At 41.3% G+C, this 23,088-nt stretch overlaps 1 non-coding gene across 1 annotated transcript; it reads left to right on the top strand.

Moving 5' to 3' along the window:
• Positions 1-13,865: 13,865 nt before the first annotated feature.
• LOC120107967 (small nucleolar RNA R71) lies at positions 13,866-13,971 on the top strand. The gene has a single exon (XR_005509540.1). It is a non-coding gene; the product is annotated as a small nucleolar RNA R71 (small nucleolar RNA).
• The last annotated feature ends 9,117 nt before the right edge of the window (positions 13,972-23,088 follow it).

Raw genomic sequence — 23,088 nt, 5'->3', positions numbered from 1 at the left:
GCAGAGTATTGTCTCCAAGTCAAATAGTAAGGCTGATATAGGGCCGTTGTTGATGCTACTAATGAACTTCTCTGGATTAGATGGTTGTTAGAGGATATGGAAGTCACTCATCATGGTCCTACTACTCTTTATTGTGATAATCAAAGTACCTTTCAGATTGCTTATAATAATATTTTTTATGAGCATACTAAACCTATTAAAATTGACTGTCAATTTATTCTCCAACATCTTCACCATGATACTGTATAGCTTTGCTCTATTTCCTCCACTGACTAGATTGCAAATATTTTCTCTAAGGTTCATCCACTCGGAGAGAGAAACCATGAGAGAGGAGAGAGAGAAAGAGAGAGGAGAGAGAGAAAGAGAGAGGAGAGAGAGAGCTCTCTTCTTCTTTTCTAAAATAGGGGAGAGCCATTCTTCTCCTTTCCCTCTTCTCGGACCAGGGGTGGTGCGGCCAAAGGTGATCGGCTCTGGTGGCGGCAACCCAGGGTGGTCTCTCTGCCAAGATATCACCGGCGACGATGGTCGGCCAACGCAAGGAAGATGAGAGATCAACAAAGAACGTGATCAATCTCGGCCTAGATCATGGCCGATTCCATAAAGCAACGGCCGCATTTCTTCGGGGTCCTAGATAGTGGAGGAAATTGGCCAAATCTTGGTGGCCAGTGGCGGCGAAACTGAGAAGATCAAACTGAAATAGGACACTCTATTTTTGGATGAAATTCCGGCGATTTGCCGGCTTAATACAATAGGGTAGCAGCTCTAAAATGAGGAAAAGAAGGAGGAGGCGCGTAGGCAATTACCACAGTCCGGCAAGGTTCTGGCGGCTATTTCTGACGATGAATCGAAGAGGAGAACTCGGAGGAAGAGCTTGGGAATCGGTTGCAATTCTCAATGATTTTGGTGGAGGTAATCTAAGGAGGAGGTGGGGATTAAATAGGCAAGTTCTTGGAGTTCGATTCAAACTCTGACGTCCCTCAAGAAGTCCTCCCTTCCTCCACAAAAGATCCTTCTCTAGAAGAGGTATTTTTAAAGTGCTTTAATATACCAACATATAATCCCCACTAGTAATCCCCACTAGTAGGGCGTCGATATGCCAACATATAACCCTCACTAGCAGAATGTTGATATACCAGCGAATAATCTCCATTGGCAAATCCGTTTTGAAGCAAAAAATCCGTTTTCAAGCAAAAAATCATTTTCTCATATTCAGTGTTCCATAAATTCATAAATTCATACATAAGATACATAAATTCATACGACCTTGAAATCGATCGAATATAATTTATATCGAAATTAATACGTTCAATTAAGAATCATACAATATTTTAGAAAGAGGCATATATAATAATAAAATACTATGCATCAACTTCATAAATCAAGACTGATTCATTTAAGAAAATATATAATTTCCTATTAGATATAGAAAAATGAGTTACATTACTTACCTTGCGAGTGAATCCATAGTATCAATCCAATCAGTTTCAAAAATTCTGCTAAGATCCTGGAATTATAAAATTATCAAAATTTATCATGATCATTCCAAAGAATAGAAACCCTAATTTTAATACTCTGTCACGCCCCGAACCCAGCACCCGAGTCCGGTACGCGACCGGCCGCATGAGCCCTAGAGCAGTGCCCTAAAGATCATGCAAGGCCTATGATTAACAAAAATTTCAATAAATCCACAAGAAATTGATAATTCAAATAGACAAATCCGACATGTCGAAATAAATAAATTAGTTCAATTACAAGATCTTCAAATGTTCATCAACATCAAAGAAGGATAAACAAACTAACTAACTAATGACTCTGGTACTTGCACTATGTGCCCATCCCATCCAAATCTATGCATCCTGCAACTCTGATAAAGAAAAAAAGAAGGGGGTGAGCTTTACAGCCCAGTAAGAACCCCTACACATCCACACCAACACAATAATAATATGAATTTGAAAACCACGACAAATCAATGCACATATCATAAAATCATATACCGACTATCAAAAGCTCGAATAATCAGTATAAATATGCAAGTCAAATGTTAACAAAAATCCAGCCACTTAAGTGTGATATGTCATACGATATCTCAAAATCTTTAATTAATATTTTCAATGCTTTTTCTTTCCATTCTCTATTAACTTGATCCGGATCAATTATCTTTCCAACTTTGGGCTACATCCCGGTCACGTTTCCGGCCCGTGATGGGGCAATCGATAGTATCACATTTCTAACCTGTGACGGGGCAATCGATAGTATCACATTTCCAGCTTGTGATGGGGCAATCGATAGTATCACATTTCCAGCCTATGATGGGGCAATCGATAATATCACATTTCCAGCCTGTGATGGGGCAATCAATAATAACGAGATAAGCTCAAAGTTCCTGTTCATTTAATCAATTCACACACACATCAATTCCCTTTTCCATCTTATATCCGGCCTAGACTAACCAAGGTCACGTTTTCGGCCCGTGACAGGGCAATCAATATAACATGGTTAGTCTATCCACCATATCCATTAGTCTAATTATGTAAATGTAATTTATGCTCAGGATTGTATCCATCATACTATCAATTACGAACAAATATAACCAAAACACGATTTAATACCATCATATCATAAGAACCATATTTATAAATCCAATTATGCAGGTGTAGGTTATGCGCATACATGCATCCACCATAGAACCAATCATAAGCCAACACGATCAAAATATAATTTAATATAAAACTATTTTTGCTTTGTCTGGATCATAGCATATCAAACATATATGGTGTAAAAATATTTATATCATGTAGGATTGGCATACAAGAATTCTTACTCTTTGTTGAAAACTCAAACAACTAATCATCCGCCCTCACGGCGATCTATGAACCGGAATGCGTAGGACTCTGCTCAGCATTCTCTCGTCCAATAGATTGTTTCCCTACAGAACCAAGTCATCGTTAAAATTTATCAAAGATATATGATGATCTAGGATCCCTGTTTAATCCTCTAAAGGGTCCTCTAAAATTTAGCATCCCAAGACTATCTAGAGTCCTCAAAGCCATGATCTCCCCAGATCCAAGTGTAAGGAGAGAACCCAACAACAAATAATATAATAAGAGGAAAATATAATAAGAGAAAGGGAGTGGAAAGACCCTCTCTCTTTCTCTCTTCTTCCTTCTTCCTGAATGGAAAGGGGAGAAGGGGGTTCGGCAGTAGGTGGCCCACGGCCGGCGACGCCCCCTAGTCGTCGGCCTGTGGCGGTACCGGCGGTGCCACACCCGACAACGGCCGGCCGGAATGGAAGAGGAGAAGGCCGAACAGAGGCTCGGTTTTTTCCATCAATCCGGTGGCTTGCCGGCCGGATTCCAAGGCGACAGTGGCCCAAAGACAAAGGAGAAGGAGGAGACGATGCTTACCTTGACTCCGGCGAGTTCCTCCAGTGAGATCGGCAGCGAACAACCCAATCTCATGGATCCCCCTTTTTTTTCTTTCTTTTTTCTTTTGAACGACACTCGGTTGATGCCCTAGGATGAGGAGAAAGGGATCTCTTATAGATGGAGTTTGGTTCAATTTAGGTAAGATTTAATCCCCCTTTTCCCTCTATTTTTTTTTCTGGTGGATTTGGGAGCAGGAAGATGGGTTTGAAACAGGGGAGGGAGAAGACCCGATCGGGAGTCTCCCTCAACCTTCTCATGGGTCGGATTGTATCCCAAGCCCAATAAAATGTGGGCCTTTACATTCTCCCCCTCTAAAAAAAATTTTGTCCTTGAAATTAGCATACTTGAGGTTTCAAATAGTTGCGGATGCTTGACCTTCATCTCCTCTTCTAGCTCCCAAGTAGCCTCTCTTTCCGAATGATTGTTCCATTGTACCTTCATAAAAGGAATGGTTTGATGCTGTAGTACCTGATCTTTTCAGTCCAGAATTTTGTGTTGGGAACTCTTCATAGGTCAAATCCTCATGAAGATGTAATGGCTCATATGCTACCACATGACTCGGGTTTGCGATGTATTGCTTCAACATTGACACATGAAAAATATTGTGCACACTGGATAAAGCCGGTGGTAAAGCCAGTTGATATGCCACCTCTCTAACCTTATCCAAAATCTCAAAGGGCCAACCTACTTAGAGCTCAATTTACCACAAACCCCAAATCTCATCACTCCTTTAGTGGGTGACACTCTCAAGAAAACATGATCCCCAATTTAAAATTTCAGTTCTCTCCTATTATCAACATAACTCTTTTGACGACTCTGAGCTGTACGAAGTCGTTCTCTGGTTACTTGCACCTTATCTGTCACGCCCCGAACCCATCACCCGGGTCCGGCACGCGACCGGCCGCATGAGCCCTAGAGCAGTGCCCTAAAGATCATGCAAGGCCTAAGATAAACAACAATTCAATAAATCCACAACTAATTAATTAATTCAAATTGACAAATCAGAAATGTCCAAATAAACAATCGGTTCAATTACAAGATCTTCAAATGTTCATAAATAAAAGATAAATTGACTTCTAACTATCTAGCAGTCTGACTCCAGATCGAGCTCACTTCTTGTCCCATCCGACAGATTCTACGAATCCAGTGCCTCTGAAAAAAAAAATGGAAGTGTAGTATGAGCTTTTCCAGCCCAGTAAGAATCCCAACAGCCATACACAACAAAATCATAAAATAATCAAGTATCAAAATATATATATCATTTCATCATTTCAAAAGCTCAACAAACAACAAATGTATGTAATCAATACATATACACAAATCCTTTTTCACATTATGTGATCCATTCCCGTATTACTCAAATTCCAAAATTTTCAAACTTTTCATTTCTGGCATTGGACTAACCAAGATCATGTCCCAGTCCAAGACTGCACAAATCCCACGCATAAGCTCGTGGCAGCTATCCCACGCGTAAGCCCGTGGACGCTATCCTACGCATAAGCTCGTAGAGGCTATCCCACGCGTAAGCCCGTGGAGGCTATCCCACGCATCAGCTCGTGGCCGCTATCCTACGCATAAGCTCGTAGAGGCTATCTCATGACAAGGTTAGTCCAACCCATATTACATGTCTAGTTTTACATGTTCAATCACATTCCCATCACATCACATATTTTCATAAATTTTCAAAAAAATATGTTATTTCTTCCCAAATGAATTTATCTCAATATTTTCATTATAAACAACATGCACGCCTCATAGGTGCCGCATCAACTCATAAACAATAACAACATAATAATGAAAATATGTTGATAAAAATTCGTCTCATATGTATCATATCATCTCACAAGCAATAACATCAAAACCGTAAATAAATCCAACGATAAATCAATATATGCATAGAAGTGCTAAGATGTAGGGATTCTTACAGAAATTGTAGACTGACTCAAACACGGTCCGAATCACAACCTACGCGCTGGGGTGCTGAGTCTGATCGGTTCTTTCAATTTTGAAATTAAACCACGCAATAGCACGTATCTTGTAGGATAGTGATTACGGGTGTCGGTCCACAGGGATTGAAGAATAAGTTATTTTTCTTTTAAAAATAAATCAAAAAGAAGGATTTGCTAACTTGATTTAACTAAATCAAACTATGAGTACGGATTGAAATTTTATCAAAGTAAATAGATCTAGGGTTTGGAATCCACCACATAGCATTGCATCAAGGATTGTGTTCTTAATCTTATCTTTTGGAGAGGCATGCAATTTTGGCTACAAGCCTTATAAAATAAAAACATAAAGAGTTTTAGGAAGATCCATCTTCGGTATAGCATGAAGTGTCTACCTAAGTATGCTAATCTAGGGTGTAGCACATCTCATCTTCCTAGGCATGGATCATCTTAGACTACTTTAGCAAACATGAATAGTAAATGGCATGCTCAAGGTTTAAACATCATACAATAATTTTTCATTGAGAATGAGAATTTAAACAAACTCCAAAAAGATTAAAAGAGTAAGAACTACAATGCCCTGTTACATTGCTAGGGCTTCATCCAACCCTAGACTAGACGTTTAGCCGCGCATGGTGGCCGGATGTCCTTCCATCTTCAAATGAAAGCCTTCACCTCCCATTCTTTCCAATATATCACAAACTATTCTCTCTCCTCCCCTCTCTCTTCTTTTTTTATTTCTTTCTCTCGGCTTTCTCCTTCTTCTTCTTCACCGAAACAGGGGTTCCCCTGTTTTCTTTCGAACCGAGCCACCCCCCCCCCCCCTTTCTTTCTTCTCCACCGAGCTCTTTATATAGGACTTCCCCACCCCTTGCAGCCGACTGAGGATCGAAACGGCCGTGGAATCGCTGGGCGCTGATCACAGAAGAGGATCCCTCCTGGATGGCGAGAAACGGACGAGGCGGAGGCGGGGGATTGGCTCCGGATGCGTCACGGGCGGAGGAGGAGGCGGGAGATCCGGTCGCTGGCTGCATCGTCTTGATCACAGACGGCTTGGATCACGCTTGCCGTCCGGGTGTGGGAGTTTCCGGAAGAGGGTGCTGCAATGAGGCGCGATGGAAGGAGCTGGATTACCGGCTGCTGAAACAGGGGAAGAAATGCTGCTGTGAACCGTTGGGAGGAGTGGAAGAAGCCGGGAGGGAGCTGATCTGGATGCGCTGGAGATCGTGATCAACGGGCAGAAGAAGATGCGGAGGTGGGGGTCTTGAATCCAGAATGGTTGCACGGCTGGACGTGGTGCGGAAGGAAGGAGGCGCGGGCTGCGGCGGAGGAGGAGCGATCGTGGCTGGGCGGTGATCGCGGGATGATGGGGACGTTGAGAGGAGCTGGAGATCCGGAAGAGTGGAGAACGCGGATCCGTGGTTGCACCGCATGGAACTCGTGGCTGGAACGGGAGGGAGGAGCGAATCTCGGCCGTGATGCACTGCGGGGAAGAAGATGAACAATGCTTATGTTTTGTTTATTTTATTTTATTTTTTTTTAACACTGTTCATATGAACAGTATTTTCATGGGACACTGTTCATATGAACAGTGAATCCGTGATGCACTATTCATATTTTATTTATTTTATTATATTCATTAATTTCCTTTTTTTGTTTTAAATTTATAAATTTTATATGAAGGCAGGTAAGGAATTGGTTGGGAATTACTTTGGGTTTGAGGTGGGTCATGATCGTTGATTTGGCTTGAACTTGTTCTCGAGCCCAATGTCATTTAATTCTTACTAAACCGCTTCAGATTGGACTCAACCAGATCAGACCGTGACTTAATAAAAGGGTTAATCAAATATTTTCTTATACAATTATAACTTTCAATCAAATCAGGACCAAAGCCCATTTAGTTATAACCTTAGTCGGGTCAACACAATCTCCTTATATATTTTTCTGTAATTTTCATTAAAGATTGCAATCAAGAGAGAGACAAGTTCAGAATCTGGTTTAAGAAAAGAATTATTTACCTCTTACCATAATTTAAATTTAATTCAATGTTTATTCAATTTCATGGTAAAACAAGTAGTTATCCGTTTAAGAACATTGATAAGTGCTGGAAAAAGAATATTAAATTATAGATTAATCAGCACTTATCACACCCCCAAACCTACATTTTGCTAGTCCTCGAGCAAAATAAAACTAGAAAAGAAAAATTCTAACTCACTTTCGCAGGCATCGCGATTGCATTTACCATATGCAACAAGGCTTTAAACCCCTAGGTTACCCTAGTGGACGAGTTATAGTCTCGTGAGGGTTTCCAGTGAAGATACCCACAAACTTCAATATTAAAATAAATCATTTATTATCATCATTATTGTTATTATTATTATTATTATTTAGTCGATTGATCTATAAAGTGAAAATCAAATTCCAAATGCATACTAGTAAAGAATTTCAAAAACTTTTTTTTTATATATTAAAATCTAATTTAAGATACATAAATGATAAGAATTTCAAAACACACACAGTTTTATTTACTAAGTCAGCCCAAATTCTAGGTCAAGATGCAATTCAAGTTGAAGTCATTAAGTTTCCGTTAGGGAGTTGTAAGACTTATTTATACTGGAGTGCTCGGTGAAATCTGGACCGTACCCAAGCTAAGAGTTCGGATCTCCAAAATATTGCTAATACCAGTAGTTTCCAAGGATTGGTCGAAGGAACCTATTCACTGATTCAAAATCATCTTATCTGCAGGATTTCGAGAGTTGTGGATGTTTACTTTAGTACCTCACGGGCTTTATCTGTAATATTCCAGTTTACTCGAATTTCTACAACGACGGCTTTCACACTATTGTCTTTTCGGTCAATACAGCTCTTTTTTTTTTTTTTCTTTTTTTTTAAGAAAGATATATAAATTGTGCACTTTTACTCTTGTGGTGATTTCTCCGTGTAACGAGCAATCAGTCGACAACTCTCACACCAGTTGGCATAAGGTGTCGGGCATCAAGACTCCCCTACGGACTTATGCTCGGAGTCCTCATCACAAGCCCACTTGACCTTTGACAATAGGTAGCCCTTTTCGATGTTCCTGACTAAATCCATTTTTATTGATTTTTTTTTTTTTATATTGGATTAGATAAGTATGATTCATCAGGGTCCAAGGTTGCTACTATACTATCAACATAATGTCGAGCCTAGACCTTAGAAGGGTCGGCCAGTGTGTAGTGAAATTCCAAAGTATTAATTAGCTTACAACTCCCTAAGAGAGACTTAATAAAAAGAACTTAAATTTGTATTACTTTCCACTAGTCATTGGGCTTTTAGATTTTATATACCTTGTGTGTTTATCATTCTCGCATAAATGTATATAAATTAGGTTTTTTTTTTTCTTTTTTTAACAAAACTTTTTTTTTATTATTATTTTATGAAAATAAACACATTTTTTTTTAAAAAATTATTTTTAATTTTTAATTTTTTTTTTTAAAGATGATTTTTTTTTTATTATTATTTTTTTTTAACTTTTTTTTTAATGAAAATCAAGATGAATACCCCCAAACCTAAACCTAACATTGTCCTCAATGTTAAGAAATAATCTAAGAGAATTGGGTTGCCTCCCAACAAGCGCTAAGTTTATTGTCTTCAGCCAGACACAGTGGGTCCTTAATTATTTTGATAAACAGGGTTCGTTAAATTAAGGGATTCGATCAATTGCCCGTCGGCAACACATTCTACATAAGGTTTTAACCTTTGACCATTGACTTTTAAAACATGTCCACCATTGAGGTGTTGGATCTCTATTGCACCATAAGGAGAAACCTTTTTCACTACGAATGGTCCATCCCACCTAGAGCGAAGTTTACCCGGGAAGAGTCGCAACTTGGAATTGAACAGCCAAACCTTTTGACCAGGTTCGAAGGACTTACGGTTAATATTTTTATCATAAAAAGCTTTAGTCCTTGCTTTATAAATTTTAGCATTTTCATAAGCCTCATTACGCAATTCTTCAAGTTCACTTAGTTGGAGTTTTCGGTGAGGACCAGCCACTGCCATGTCTAAGTTAAATTTTTTTATAGCCCAGAAAGCTCTATGTTCAAGTTCTACCGGTAAGTGACAAGCTTTACCAAAAACTAATCGGTAGGGGGACATGCCAATAGGAGTTTTGTAGGCGGTACGGTAAGCCCAGAGTGCATCATTTATCCTTTGAGACCAATCTTTCCTATCGGGACGTACCGTTTTCTCTAAGATGTGTTTTAACTCTCTATTGGACACCTCGACTTGTCCACTCGTTTGGGGATGGTATGGGGTAGCAACTTTGTGGGTGATGTTATATTTGCGAACCAAAGCCTCGAAAGATCGGTTGCAAAAATGAGATCCCCCATCACTGATAATGGCTCGGGGTGTACCAAAACGACAAAAGATGTTTTCATGTAAAAATTTAATCACAACCTTGTGGTCATTAGTTTTAGTGGCGACAGCTTCTACCCATTTTGAAACATAATCAACCCCTACCAGAATATATTCGAAACCAAAGGATGGTGGGAAAGGGCCCATGAAGTCAATACCCCAGACATCAAAGATTTCTACAATTAAAATAGGATTGAGAGGCATCATATCTCTACGAGAGATAGTACCCATCCGTTGGCACCGTTCACAAGTTTGGCAAAAGTTATGGGCATCTTTGAAAAGTGTGGGCCAATAAAATCCACTTTGTAAAACTTTTGCTGCAGTTTTTCTACCCCCAAAATGTCCCCCACAAGCTTGTGAATGGCAGAATGAAAGAATACTTTGAAATTCACATTCAGGGACACATCGACGGATGATTTGATCGGGACAATACTTGAATAAATCAGGATCATCCCAATAATAGAACTTTACTTGTGAAAAGAATCGGTTCTTATCTTGAGTTGACCAATCATCAGGAATTCGTCCTATGGCAAGGTAATTCACTATGTTTGCAAACCATGGCGTTTTTATTCTTTGTACCTCAAATAATTGTTCATCTGGAAAAGAATCGTGCAAGGGTGAGGTATTTTTACAAGAGGGCTCAAGAAGAATCCTAGATAAGTGGTCCGCTACGACATTTGCAGTTCCTTTCTTGTCACGAATTTCTAGGTCAAATTCTTGTAGTAAAAGAATCCATCGAATCAGACGGGGTTTGGTATCCTTCTTTGCAAGAAGGTGTCGAAGGGCAGCATGATCAGTGAATACGGTAACCTTGGATCCTAATAAGTAAGATCGAAACTTGTCTAGTGCGAATACTACTGCTAGCAACTCTTTCTCAGTGGTGGTGTAGTTTAATTGTGCATCTGAGAGTGCTTTACTAGCATAGTAAATGACATGAGGTACTTTATCTAGCCGTTGCCCTAAAACTGCCCCAATAGCATAGTCGGATGCATCACACATTAGCTCAAATGGAAGCGTCCAATTAGGGGGCCGTATGATAGGTGCAGTGGTCAATTTCGAGCGAAGATTTTCAAATGCCTCCTCGCATGTTTTATCAAAGACAAAGGGAGTGTCCTTGGCAAGAAGATTGCACAAGGGTTTGGAAATCTTACTAAAATCCTGAATAAAGCGACGGTAGAAACCAGCATGGCCAAGGAATGATCGGATTTGTTTCACAGTTTTTGGTGGAGGAAGATTGGAAATAAGATCGACTTTGGCTTTATCTACTTCAATGCCCCTCTTGGACACGACGTGTCCTAAAACTATGCCTTCTTGAACCATAAAATGGCTCTTTTCCCAACTTAGTACTAGGTTGGTCTCCTTACATCTTTTCAAAACTAAGGTCAAATTGTCTAGACAATCATCAAAAGATAGGCCAAAAACTGAGAAATCATCAATGAACACTTCTAGAAAGTTTTCCACCATATCTGAAAAAATGGCCATCATGCATCGTTGAAAAGTTGCGGGTGCATTGCATAGTCCAAAAGGCATCCTCCTATATGCAAATGTCCCAAATGGGCAAGTAAAAGTGGTTTTCTCTTGATCGTCCGGGTAAACAGGTACTTGATTATATCCAGAATAACCATCTAAGAAGCAGTAGAAACCTTGACCAGCCAACCGTTCCAAAATTTGATCTATGAAAGGTAGAGGGAAATGGTCTTTCCTAGTCATCGAATTAAGTTTTCTGTAGTCAATACACACGCGCCAACCCGTGGTTGTGCGTGTTTGTATCAATTCTCCTTCCGTATTTTCAACCACAGTGATACCTGATTTCTTGGGTACCACTTGTGTCGGACTCACCCACTTACTATCAGAAATTGGATAAATGATTCCGGCATCTAATAACTTCACCACTTCTTTCTTGACTACCTCCTTCATATTAGGATTGAGTCTTCTTTGCATTTCTCGGGTGGGCTTTGCATCATCTTCGAGATGAATTCGATGCATGCAAACAGAGGGGTCAACCCCTTTCAAATCGGCTACAGACCATCCTATGGCTTGTTTATTTTCTTCTAGCACCCTCAAAAGTTTACCCTCCTGTTCAGTAGATAAGTTGGCTGCGATAATTACAGGGAGGCTATCTTCTGGTCCTAGAAAGGCATACTTAAGATTTGTTGGAAGTGGCTTTAACTCAAGTTTAGGTGGTGAATCAATGGAAGGACAAAGTGGCGTGCTAGCAATGGGAGGAAGAGGTTCAGGTCGGCTCTTCCAAGGAAGGGAACTCACAGGAGATTGATTGTCAAGTAAGATGTTAACTTCTTCTATGGCCTTGTCTATATCAAAGTTGTCAATGTCAAAATGGGCCAGACATGCCTCTAAGGGGTCATCTGCTAAGATATAGGGAAGGGCTTCCTCTACAAGATCATCCATTTCGTCAATTAGGCAACACTCGTCTTCCCTCACATGTTGGTCAGCGGCATGAAACACATTCAATTTAATTTTCATGTTCCCAAATGATATATCCATTGCCCCAGTTCTACAGTTGATGCATGCATTGGCTGTCGCTAAAAAGGGACGACCAAGAATCACAGGGATTTGTTTTTTTAGGTTGGGCACATGTTCCATGTCAAGGACGATAAAATCTACTGGAAAATAGAACTTGTCTACCTTGACAAGAACATCTTCAATCATCCCCCGTGGTATCTTCACAGATCGATCAGCCAATTGTAAGGACACCGAGGTAGGTTTTAATTCACCTAACCCAAATTTCTCATAGACTGAATAGGGTAGAAGATTCACACTTGCCCCTAGATCTAAGAGTGCTCGGTCGATGGAGTTATTTCCTATGACACAGAAAATAGTGGGGGCACCAGGATCTTTGAACTTTGGAGGGGTGTTGTGTTGGAGAATGGAACTTACCTGCTCAGTTAGGAGGACCTTTTTAGGCACATGTGTCCTAGATTTTCGCTTTTGGGTGCAAAGGTCTTTGAGAAATTTGGCATAGGAGGGAACTTGTTTGATGGCATCAAGGAGTGGGAGGTTGATTTTAACTTGTTTGAAGACCTCTATCATCTCTTCTAATGAAGTTCCCTTTTTGCCAAATGGTGAGGGTGAAGTAAGAGCTTCAGGAAATGGAGCCTTTGGAATGTGGGTTGTGGCAGATGGTGGACTAGCTGAAGAAGGTTTTGGGTTTTCATGTGAAACATTCCTCTCCTCTTCTTCATCTTCCTTATTGTTACTCTCCCCAACCTTATTATCTATTATACGACCACTCCTTAGGGTAGTCAAAGCATTGGCTTGCTCATGATTTAGTCGGGTTTCTTGAGCCACGTATTGTCCTCTTGGATTACTCATTGGTTGACTTGGAAGCTTACCTTCCTCTCGTTTATTTAATGCATTGGCTAGTTGACCCATTTGGGATTCTAGCTTAGCAATTGATTGTGTGTGAGAGTGCAATAGTTGTGTATTTGCCTCCAAACCTTGAAGGGCAGTCAACACCTTCTCCTCAAAGGCTGTATTTCTTTGGGTTGGAGGGGGAGGGTATTGAGTTGAGGGACGGTAGAGATGAAAATTCTGAGGATTTTGAAAATTTTGAGAGTGGGGTTGGGCAGAGTTCGAAGCTTGCTGTCTCCAAGAGAAATTTGGATGATTCCGCCATCCCGGGTTATATGTATTGGAAAATGGGTCATTACTCGGTCTGGGCTGTGTTTGAGCAGCATTGATATGTTCTTGTACGAGTTCGGGAAATTGGGGTGCTGAGGGGCACTCATGAATAGAATGTGATGGGCTAGAACAGATAGCACACACTTGTGCTTGGGAAGAGCTAATGACATGTCCCCCTACCATCAGTTGGTCAATCTTATGGGACAATGCATCTACCTTGCTAGACAGGTCCATAGAATTACTTATTTCACAAATGGTTCCTCTTCTTTGAGAATTCGGGGGTGCTTGACGAGAACATGAAGCATGGTGGAGGGAGTTTTCATTAAGATTTTCAAATAATTGCCATGCTTCATGCTCATTTCGAAGCATGAAAGTCCCCCCGCATGCAGCATCAATCATATGACGGTTTCGTTCAGTCAATCCATCATAGAAGCATTGCACTAGCTGCCACTTAGGTATTTGATGATGAGGGCATTTACGGATTAGGTCCCTAAATCTCTCCCAAGTTTCATGAAATTCTTCTCCCTCAGTTTGGGAGAAGCTTGTAATGGCACGTCTAAACTGGTTCGTTCTTCCTATGGGAAAGTATTTTTTAAGGAATTCTTGTTGCATTTGATCCCAAGAACGAATTGAGTTAGCTTCTAAAGAATTCAGCCATTGTTTGGCTCTATCTTTAAGGGAGAAGGGGAATAATCTAAGTTTCAGAGCATCATCAGTAAAATTCTGAATCTTGACAGTGGTGCAAATCTCAAGAAATTCATCTAAATGTTTGTATGGGTCTTCATTGGTGAGCCCATAAAAAGATGGGAGCATTTGGATCACACTAGACTTTATTTCATATTGTACAGCTGCTACCTCAGGTAATCGAATGCAAGATGGGGAAGTGTAAATGGTGGGAGTAAAGTATTCCCTCAGGAGTTTGGGTTGTTCTTCAGCCATCTTAAGAGGTGGGGATGATCCTAATGTTTTGATCTTAGCTCGAATGTTCCTAAGGGTTCGTTCTATTTCAGGGTCAAAAGGTAATAGGTTTTGTACTCTAGAACGACTACCGTGCATACACTAGTACTCGATCAATCAAGCATGCAATAAAAGAAAAACACATCAGTCCTTGATTTGTCCTAAAATCACTAGACAGCTCCTAACTGGTTTGAAGAGGGCACCTAAGCCTCCAATCCGGTCTAATGAACCGAGTTGACCAGGTAAGCTCCCAGGTAAGTGGAGGGGTCACGATGCGTTCGCAAAGGTCCCACTTAAAACCCACTTGCCTCGAACAGATGAACTGTCTCCCTTATAGGGACAAAGCTTGCCTAGACATCAACTAAGCCACAGAGCGAAATTGGTGCAACTTTCGGTGATCTTCGTCCTATTGAGCTCGAATGTCCCTAGGGGCCAACGTCTAATTGATTTTAATTAAAGATGACACTATGTGAGATTGAGTTCACCTAAATTGGGCAAGAGTCCGGTGATGAAATCCGGCTCTTATCTTGTTGGGGTGATTGCCCTTACTATGTGCAAATTGATTTGTGTATGTGTATCAAGCATGCATTCACAATTTTGCTATAATTAAAATCAAACAATCACCACAAAATTTCAAACCAATAATTAATTTAAATAAGAAAAGTTTAGAGGTTACCAAAGGAAATTTCCCCAGCAATTTTAAATTTTTTTTTTAGCAAACCTCCAAAGCATTCCTTTCTGATAGCCCAGATCTCCTCTTCGATTCCGGATCAAATAAGACCAAAAGAAAAATTAAAAAAAAAAAAAAATTAGTAGAAGAGAAAAAGGAGATAAGAAAAGTAACAATAATAGAGAATAATTTTTTTATATATATATATTTTTTTTGAAAGTTTTTTTTAATTAATTAATTTTTTTTTTATGATAGGAAAAATAACTATGCAAGCAATCCCCGGCAACGGCGCCAAAAATTGATCGGTTCTTTCAATTTTGAAATTAAACCACGCAATAGCACGTATCTTGTAGGATAGTGATTACGGGTGTCGGTCCACAGGGATTGAAGAATAAGTTATTTTTCTTTTAAAAATAAATCAAAAAGAAGGATTTGCTAACTTGATTTAACTAAATCAAACTATGAGTACGGATTGAAATTTTATCAAAGTAAATAGATCTAGGGTTTGGAATCCACCACATAGCATTGCATCAAGGATTGTGTTCTTAATCTTATCTTTTGGAGAGGCATGCAATTTTGGCTACAAGCCTTATAAAATAAAAACATAAAGAGTTTTAGGAAGATCCATCTTCGGTATAGCATGAAGTGTCTACCTAAGTATGCTAATCTAGGGTGTAGCACATCTCATCTTCCTAGGCATGGATCATCTTAGACTACTTTAGCAAACATGAATAGTAAATGGCATGCTCAAGGTTTAAACATCATACAATAATTTTTCATTGAGAATGAGAATTTAAACAAACTCCAAAAAGATTAAAAGAGTAAGAACTACAATGCCCTGTTACATTACTAGGGCTTCATCCAACCCTAGACTAGACGTTTAGCCGCGCATGGTGGCCGGATGTCCTTCCATCTTCAAATGAAAGCCTTCACCTCCCATTCTTTCCAATATATCACAAACTATTCTCTCTCCTCCCCTCTCTCTTCTTTTTTTATTTCTTTCTCTCGGCTTTCTCCTTCTTCTTCTTCACCGAAACAGGGGTTCCCCTGTTTTCTTTCGAACCGAGCCACCCCCCCCTTTCTTTCTTCTCCACCGAGCTCTTTATATAGGACTTCCCCACCCCTTGCAGCCGACTGAGGATCGAAACGGCCGTGGAATCGCTGGGCGCTGATCACAGAAGAGGATCCCTCCTGGATGGCGAGAAACGGACGAGGCGGAGGCGGGGGATTGGCTCCGGATGCGTCACGGGCGGAGGAGGAGGCGGGAGATCCGGTCGCTGGCTGCATCGTCTTGATCACAGACGGCTTGGATCACGCTTGCCGTCCGGGTGTGGGAGTTTCCGGAAGAGGGTGCTGCAATGAGGCGCGATGGAAGGAGCTGGATTACCGGCTGCTGAAACAGGGGAAGAAATGCTGCTGTGAACCGTTGGGAGGAGTGGAAGAAGCCGGGAGGGAGCTGATCTGGATGCGCTGGAGATCGTGATCAACGGGCAGAAGAAGATGCGGAGGTGGGGGTCTTGAATCCGGAATGGTTGCACGGCTAGACGTGGTGCGGAAGGAAGGAGGCGCGGGCTGCGGCGGAGGAGGAGCGATCGTGGCTGGGCGGTGATCGCGGGATGATGGGGACGTTGAGAGGAGCTGGAGATCCGGAAGAGTGGAGAACGCGGATCCGTGGTTGCACCGCATGGAACTCGTGGCTGGAACGGGAGGGAGGAGCGAATCTCGGCCGTGATGCACTGCGGGGAAGAAGATGAACAGTGCTTATGTTTTGTTTATTTTATTTTATTTTTTTTTTTAACACTGTTCATATGAACAGTATTTTCATGGGACACTGTTCATATGAACAGTGAATCCGTGATGCACTATTCATATTTTATTTATTTTATTATATTCATTAATTTCCTTTTTTTTGTTTTAAATTTATAAATTTTATATGAAGGCAGGTAAGGAATTGGTTGGGAATTACTTTGGGTTTGAGGTGGGTCATGATCGTTGATTTGGCTTGAACTTGTTCTCGAGCCCAATGTCATTTAATTCTTACTAAACCGCTTCAGATTGGACTCAACCAGATCAGACCGTGACTTAATAAAAGGGTTAATCAAATATTTTCTTATACAATTATAACTTTCAATCAAATCAGGACCAAAGCCCATTTAGTTATAACCTTAGTCGGGTCAACACAATCTCCTTATATATTTTTCTGTAATTTTCATTAAAGATTGCAATCAAGAGAGAGACAAGTTCAGAATCTGGTTTAAGAAAAGAATTATTTACCTCTTACCATAATTTAAATTTAATTCAATGTTTATTCAATTTCATGGTAAAACAAGTAGTTATCCGTTTAAGAACATTGATAGGTGCTGGAAAAAGAATATTAAATTATAGATTAATCAGCACTTATCAGAGTCCCCTGATCAAAATCTCCTGGCACCGCCGACTCTTCCTCTACAACATCAATTATAAATCACAACTAAATTATTTAATATTTAAATATTCTAAACCATAATTCACATCTACTATGGGGTCCATCACCAGGTCCCCAAACATCTCAATCCCTCCAGATCTAGGGCAGTCGGGGTGGCCCGACTCCCACTCCGTACTACCAGCCTACGTCGTCGCCAGCCGTGGCTGCAGCCACGCCGCGACGATGATCGGTCCCGTTGAAGAGACCAAAAGAATGGATGACTCCTCTCTCTTCATGGTTGGGAATACATCTCCCCTTCCCCATTTCTTGGCCCAAGGGCAGCAGCCGCCACCTGCCCAATCCTCGGCCACCACCCTCCCGACCCTCGGCCACCACTGGCCGAACCATCGTCGGCCGCCACTTTTGCAGTCGCCGGTGATGGTGGCCGGCCAAGAGAAAGGGGAAGAAGAGGTCTCCTCTTCTTCCTCCCATGAACCCGCAAAGGGGTCCTTTTTTTTTTCTTCTTTCTTTCTTTCTTTCTTTCTTTCTTCCCTCCCCTCCATCATCAACAGATGAACCACCGAGGTGGTGGCTCAGCCTCTCTCATATCTCTTTGGTCCAAGGGCAATAGCCATGGTGGTTGTGCCCTCTCCTTTCCCCAACCCAACAACACCACTGGCCGAACCATCGCCGGCCGCCACTGTTGCAGTCGCCGGCGATGGTGGCCGGACAAGGGAAAGAGAGAAGAAGAGATCTCCTCTTCTATCTCTTCTTCTTCTTCCTCCCAAGAACAGGCATGATTTTCCTCCCCCTCCAACATCAACAGATGGACTTCTTTCCTCCCTTCCCCCTCCCCCTTCATCCACGGAAGAACATGGTGGCTTGGCCTTCACCCGACAGCAGCCACCTCTCCGTCGTCGCCGGCTGGCGGCCAACCGACGAGAGGAAGAGGGGAAGAAGGTGGAACCACAAGGAGAAGACCTCGGTTCACCATCCCCATCCACAACAAACCCTAGGAACTCATATCCAACCCTCACACAGATCCGATCAACCCCCTTCCCGCCATGCATCTCGGCCATTCCGGCGGCCGGCGGCGGCCAAAAATTCGGGGGAGAGAAGCCGAAACAGGGATACCCTGTTTCGGACTCTTCCCCGACGATCCGCCGGCCGAAATCCCACCATCTCCACCCAAAATCCAGAGAAATAAACACAAGGGGAAAGCACCGTGCTTACCTCGGTCCGGTGGGGGATACTCCGGCGGCCTTTCCGGTGGAAAATCAGAGGAGAAAATCCTCTCTTGTGGAGGGTCTTACCGAAGGAAAAAGGAAGGCTTCTCCCCCCCCTCCGCGGCCGGCCGGATCTCGAAACTTCTCCGGCGCTCGGTCTCCTCCGGCGAATCGCCTCTCCAACACCGCCGCCGCCTCCCCTTTGCACCCTCCTCCTCTTCCATCCACGATCGTGCCCTAGGCACGATCGTAAAAAGAGGGATGGGCCCGGTCCTTTCGGGCCGGCCCGTCTCTCTTTTTTTTTTCTTTTTTCTTTCTTTTTTTTTTCATGGGTATTACATACTCTCCCCCTTAAAAAAAATTTCGTCCTCGAAATTAACTTACTTGAAGCCTCAAACTTTAAAAATATGCATCCATCATATCATTCCTGAGATCTTAAATAGTCTCCCTCTCGGAGTAACTACTCACAAGATTTTGACATACAAAAATCACAGCATCTCAAAACTTGATCCTTTCTATTTACCACACGTATTAAGTTCTTTTGATCTCCTTCAAAAGAATTCCAAATTCCCAACCTTGGATTAAACTGTCATAATTATATCCCAACGAAATTAATTTCTCTTGATTCTGCCCGGAGATCATAATTGGCTTGACAGAAATAGGAGAAATATTTAGTATGAAATGCTCTTAATATTCTATAATCATTTTTCTTTTCTTTCTCCCACATCATTCCAACAAATAAGAGATCTATAGAATCAACAACATTCTCCCGAAACTAACTCAAGTATTTCATCATAATGTCTTTTAGATCAAATATTAATGATCTTAACCAGTTTCAAAATAAGTCAAACCACCACACTTCCGCTGCACACTCTGATTTAATTCATTTAATTGCTCTAAAGCCTCTAAAGATTTATGACCAAAACATCACTTTGCACTAGGAGTAAGAAAATTCAAATTTCAAAACTTTAATTGAGCAGAACCTCCAGATCTCTTTGTCCTCAATTTATGCAGAGTATACCAACCATAACTAACCTTCAAGGCATTAATCAAGTTTATGGTCACTACATCATCTTCACAACCATTTTAGAATTCGAAATATCTAAGTTTAATTTAAAATAAGTTAACCGTGGATTTCCTCAGCAATTCGATTAAACAATCTACGTTGATCTTCTTTCCAAAAGATTTACTTCAAATTCAATGGTTTAGAAGTCATTGAGCCAATACACTAGAATTTAACTCGATCGATCTCCAGATCTTCCTTCACCAAGATTCTTAACATCCATTAACAATGTTATATATGATAATTCATGTAAGCATCTCATGACCGAAGTCTCTACTCAATATGACATTTATTAGTGGCTTCATCAACAACGACAAAAGATCCCTGCTCAAATCTTAAACCTAGGCTTGAGTTTTAAATTAACACATCAAATAGTCTTCTACAATTATAAGTAAAATCCAGTAGCCCAATCCAAACATGAGAATTCAAATAATTAGAATTCTCCCATCAATATGCATACTCTATGGCCTCAAAATAATCAAATACATCCATAGGAAATAGACCTATTTGCAATATCCAACATGCCAACACCAGATATAATCCACATACATTTTCAACTTCGAAGAACGTTCCTTTCAATATTATGAAATCTCCTTAGCTTACTCCAATACTAAATCAACGTACAAATCCCACTCTAATAATTAGCAGCAAAACCAAAAGTATGATCACATCAAAATCCACATCAAATTTGAACTTTCAAATCATTTAAATAATATCTGAACATGGTATACTCGATATGCCATTGTTGACCTACACTTATCTTAGGTCAAACCTCTCTTATCATGATCAAAGACAATTTATACTTTCCCTCCGTATGCATCGAAAACCAAACCGATGCATACATTTTATCACAATGCCCAGTGATCTTACAGCTGAAGCATTGAATTTAATTGTCATGTCCTAAGGGATCATAACCTTAAGCTATGATATATTTCTATCACGATCCCTAGTGATCTTAAACATATGCTCAGATTCCAACTGGTCACATTTTTCAATAATCTTAAACCTCAAACTTTAATGCCACTAAAGCCACAGTCCCTAGTGGTCTTAAACCTTAGATTATAATATCATTCTTGTTACAATCTCAAGTGATTATAAACCAAATCTCTGATAGTTTTTCTATCATAATTCTCCACTCACACTTACCTGAACCTAAACCTTAGGATACCTTAACCTTAAGCTCTGATACCACTCTGTCACGCCCCGAACCCATCACCCGGGTCCGGCACGCGACCGGCCGCATGAGCCCTAGAGCAGTGCCCTAAAGATCATGCAAGGCCTAAGATAAACAACAATTCAATAAATCCACAACTAATTAATTAATTCAAATTGACAAATCCGAAATATCCAAATAAACAATCGGTTCAATTACAAGATCTTCAAATGTTCATAAATAAAAGATAAATTGACTTCTAACTATCTAGCAGTCTGACTCCAGATCGAGCTCACTTCTTGTCCCATCCGACAGATTCTACGAATCCAGTGCCTCTGAAAAAAAAATGGAAGTGTAGTATGAGCTTTTCCAGCCCAGTAAGAATCCCAACAGCCATACACAACAAAATCATAAAATAATCAAGTATCAAAATATATATATCATTTCATCATTTCAAAAGCTCAACAAACAACAAATGTATGTAATCAATACATATACACAAATCCTTTTTCACATTATGTGATCCATTTCCGTATTACTCAAATTCCAAAATTTTCAAACTTTTCATTTCTGGCGTTGGACTAACCAAGATCATGTCCCAGTCCAAGACTGCACAAATCCCACGCATAAGCTCGTGGCAGCTATCCCATGCGTAAGCTCGTGGAGGCTATCCTACGCATAAGCTCGTAGAGGCTATCCCACGCGTAAGCCCGTGGAGGCTATCCCACGCATCAGCTCGTGGCCGCTATCCTACGCATAAGCTCGTAGAGGCTATCTCATGACAAGGTTAGTCCAACCCATATTACATGTCTAGTTTTACATGTTCAATCACATTCCCATCACATCACATATTTTCATAAATTTTCAAAAAAATATGTTATTTCTTCCCAAATGAATTTATCTCAATATTTTCATTATAAACAACATGCACGCCTCATAGGTGCCGCATCAACTCATAAACAATAACAACATAATAATGAAAATATGTTGATAAAAATTCGTCTCATATGTATCATATCATCTCACAAGCAATAACATCAAAACCGTAAATAAATCCAACGATAAATCAATATATGCATAGAAGTGCTAAGATGTAGGGATTCTTACAGAAATTGTAGACTGACTCAAACACGGTCCGAATCACAACCTACGCGCTGGGGTGCTGAGTCCCCTGATCAAAATCTCCTGGCACCGCCGACTCTTTCTCTACAACATCAATTATAAATCACAACTAAATTATTTAATATTTAAATATTCTAAACCATAATTCACATCTACTATGGGGTCCATCACCAGGTCCCCAAACATCTCAATCCCTCCAGATCTAGGGCAGTCGGGGTGGCCCGACTCCCACTCCGTACCACCAGCCTACGTCGTCGCCAGCCGTGGCTGCAGCCACGCCGCGACGATGATCGGTCCCGTTGAAGAGACCAAAAGAATGGATGACTCCTCTCTCTTCATGGTTGGGAATACATCTCCCCTTCCCCATTTCTTGGCCCAAGGGCAGCAGCCGCCACCTGCCCAATCCTCGGCCACCACCCTCCCGACCCTCGGCCACCACTGGCCGAACCATCGCCGGCCGCCACTTTTGCAGTCGCCGGTGATGGTGGCCGGCCAAGAGAAAGGGGAAGAAGAGGTCTCCTCTTCTTCCTCCCATGAACCCGCAAAGGGGTCCTTTTTTTTTTTCTTCTTTCTTTCTTTCTTTCTTTCTTTCTTCCCTCCCCTCCATCATCAACAGATGAACCACCGAGGTGGTGGCTCAGCCTCTCTCATATCTCTTTGGTCCAAGGGCAATAGCTATGGTGGTTGTGCCCTCTCCTTCCCCAACCCAACAACACCACTGGCCGAACCATCGCCGGTCGCCACTGTTGCAGTCGCCGGCGATGGTGGCCGGACAAGGGAAAGAGAGAAGAAGAGATCTCCTCTTCTATCTCTTCTTCTTCTTCCTCCCAAGAACAGGCATGATTTTCCTCCCCCTCCAACATCAACAGATGGACTTCTTTCCTCCCTTCCCCCTCCCCCTTCATCCACGGAAGAACATGGTGGCTTGGCCTTCACCTGACGGCAGCCACCTCTCCGTCGTCGCCGGCTGGCGGCCAACCGACGAGAGGAAGAGGGGAAGATGGTGGAACCACAAGGAGAAGACCTCGGTTCACCATCCCCATCCACAACAAACCCTAGGAACTCATATCCAACCCTCACACAGA

This window comes from Phoenix dactylifera, chromosome 8, assembly GCF_051530095.1.
Source record: "Phoenix dactylifera cultivar Ajwa chromosome 8, Ajwa_hap1_PhDact_Kaust_v1.1, whole genome shotgun sequence".
NCBI classification, from domain to species: Eukaryota; Viridiplantae; Streptophyta; class Magnoliopsida; order Arecales; family Arecaceae; genus Phoenix; species Phoenix dactylifera.
This window is presented reverse-complemented; position numbering and strand designations above follow the sequence as displayed.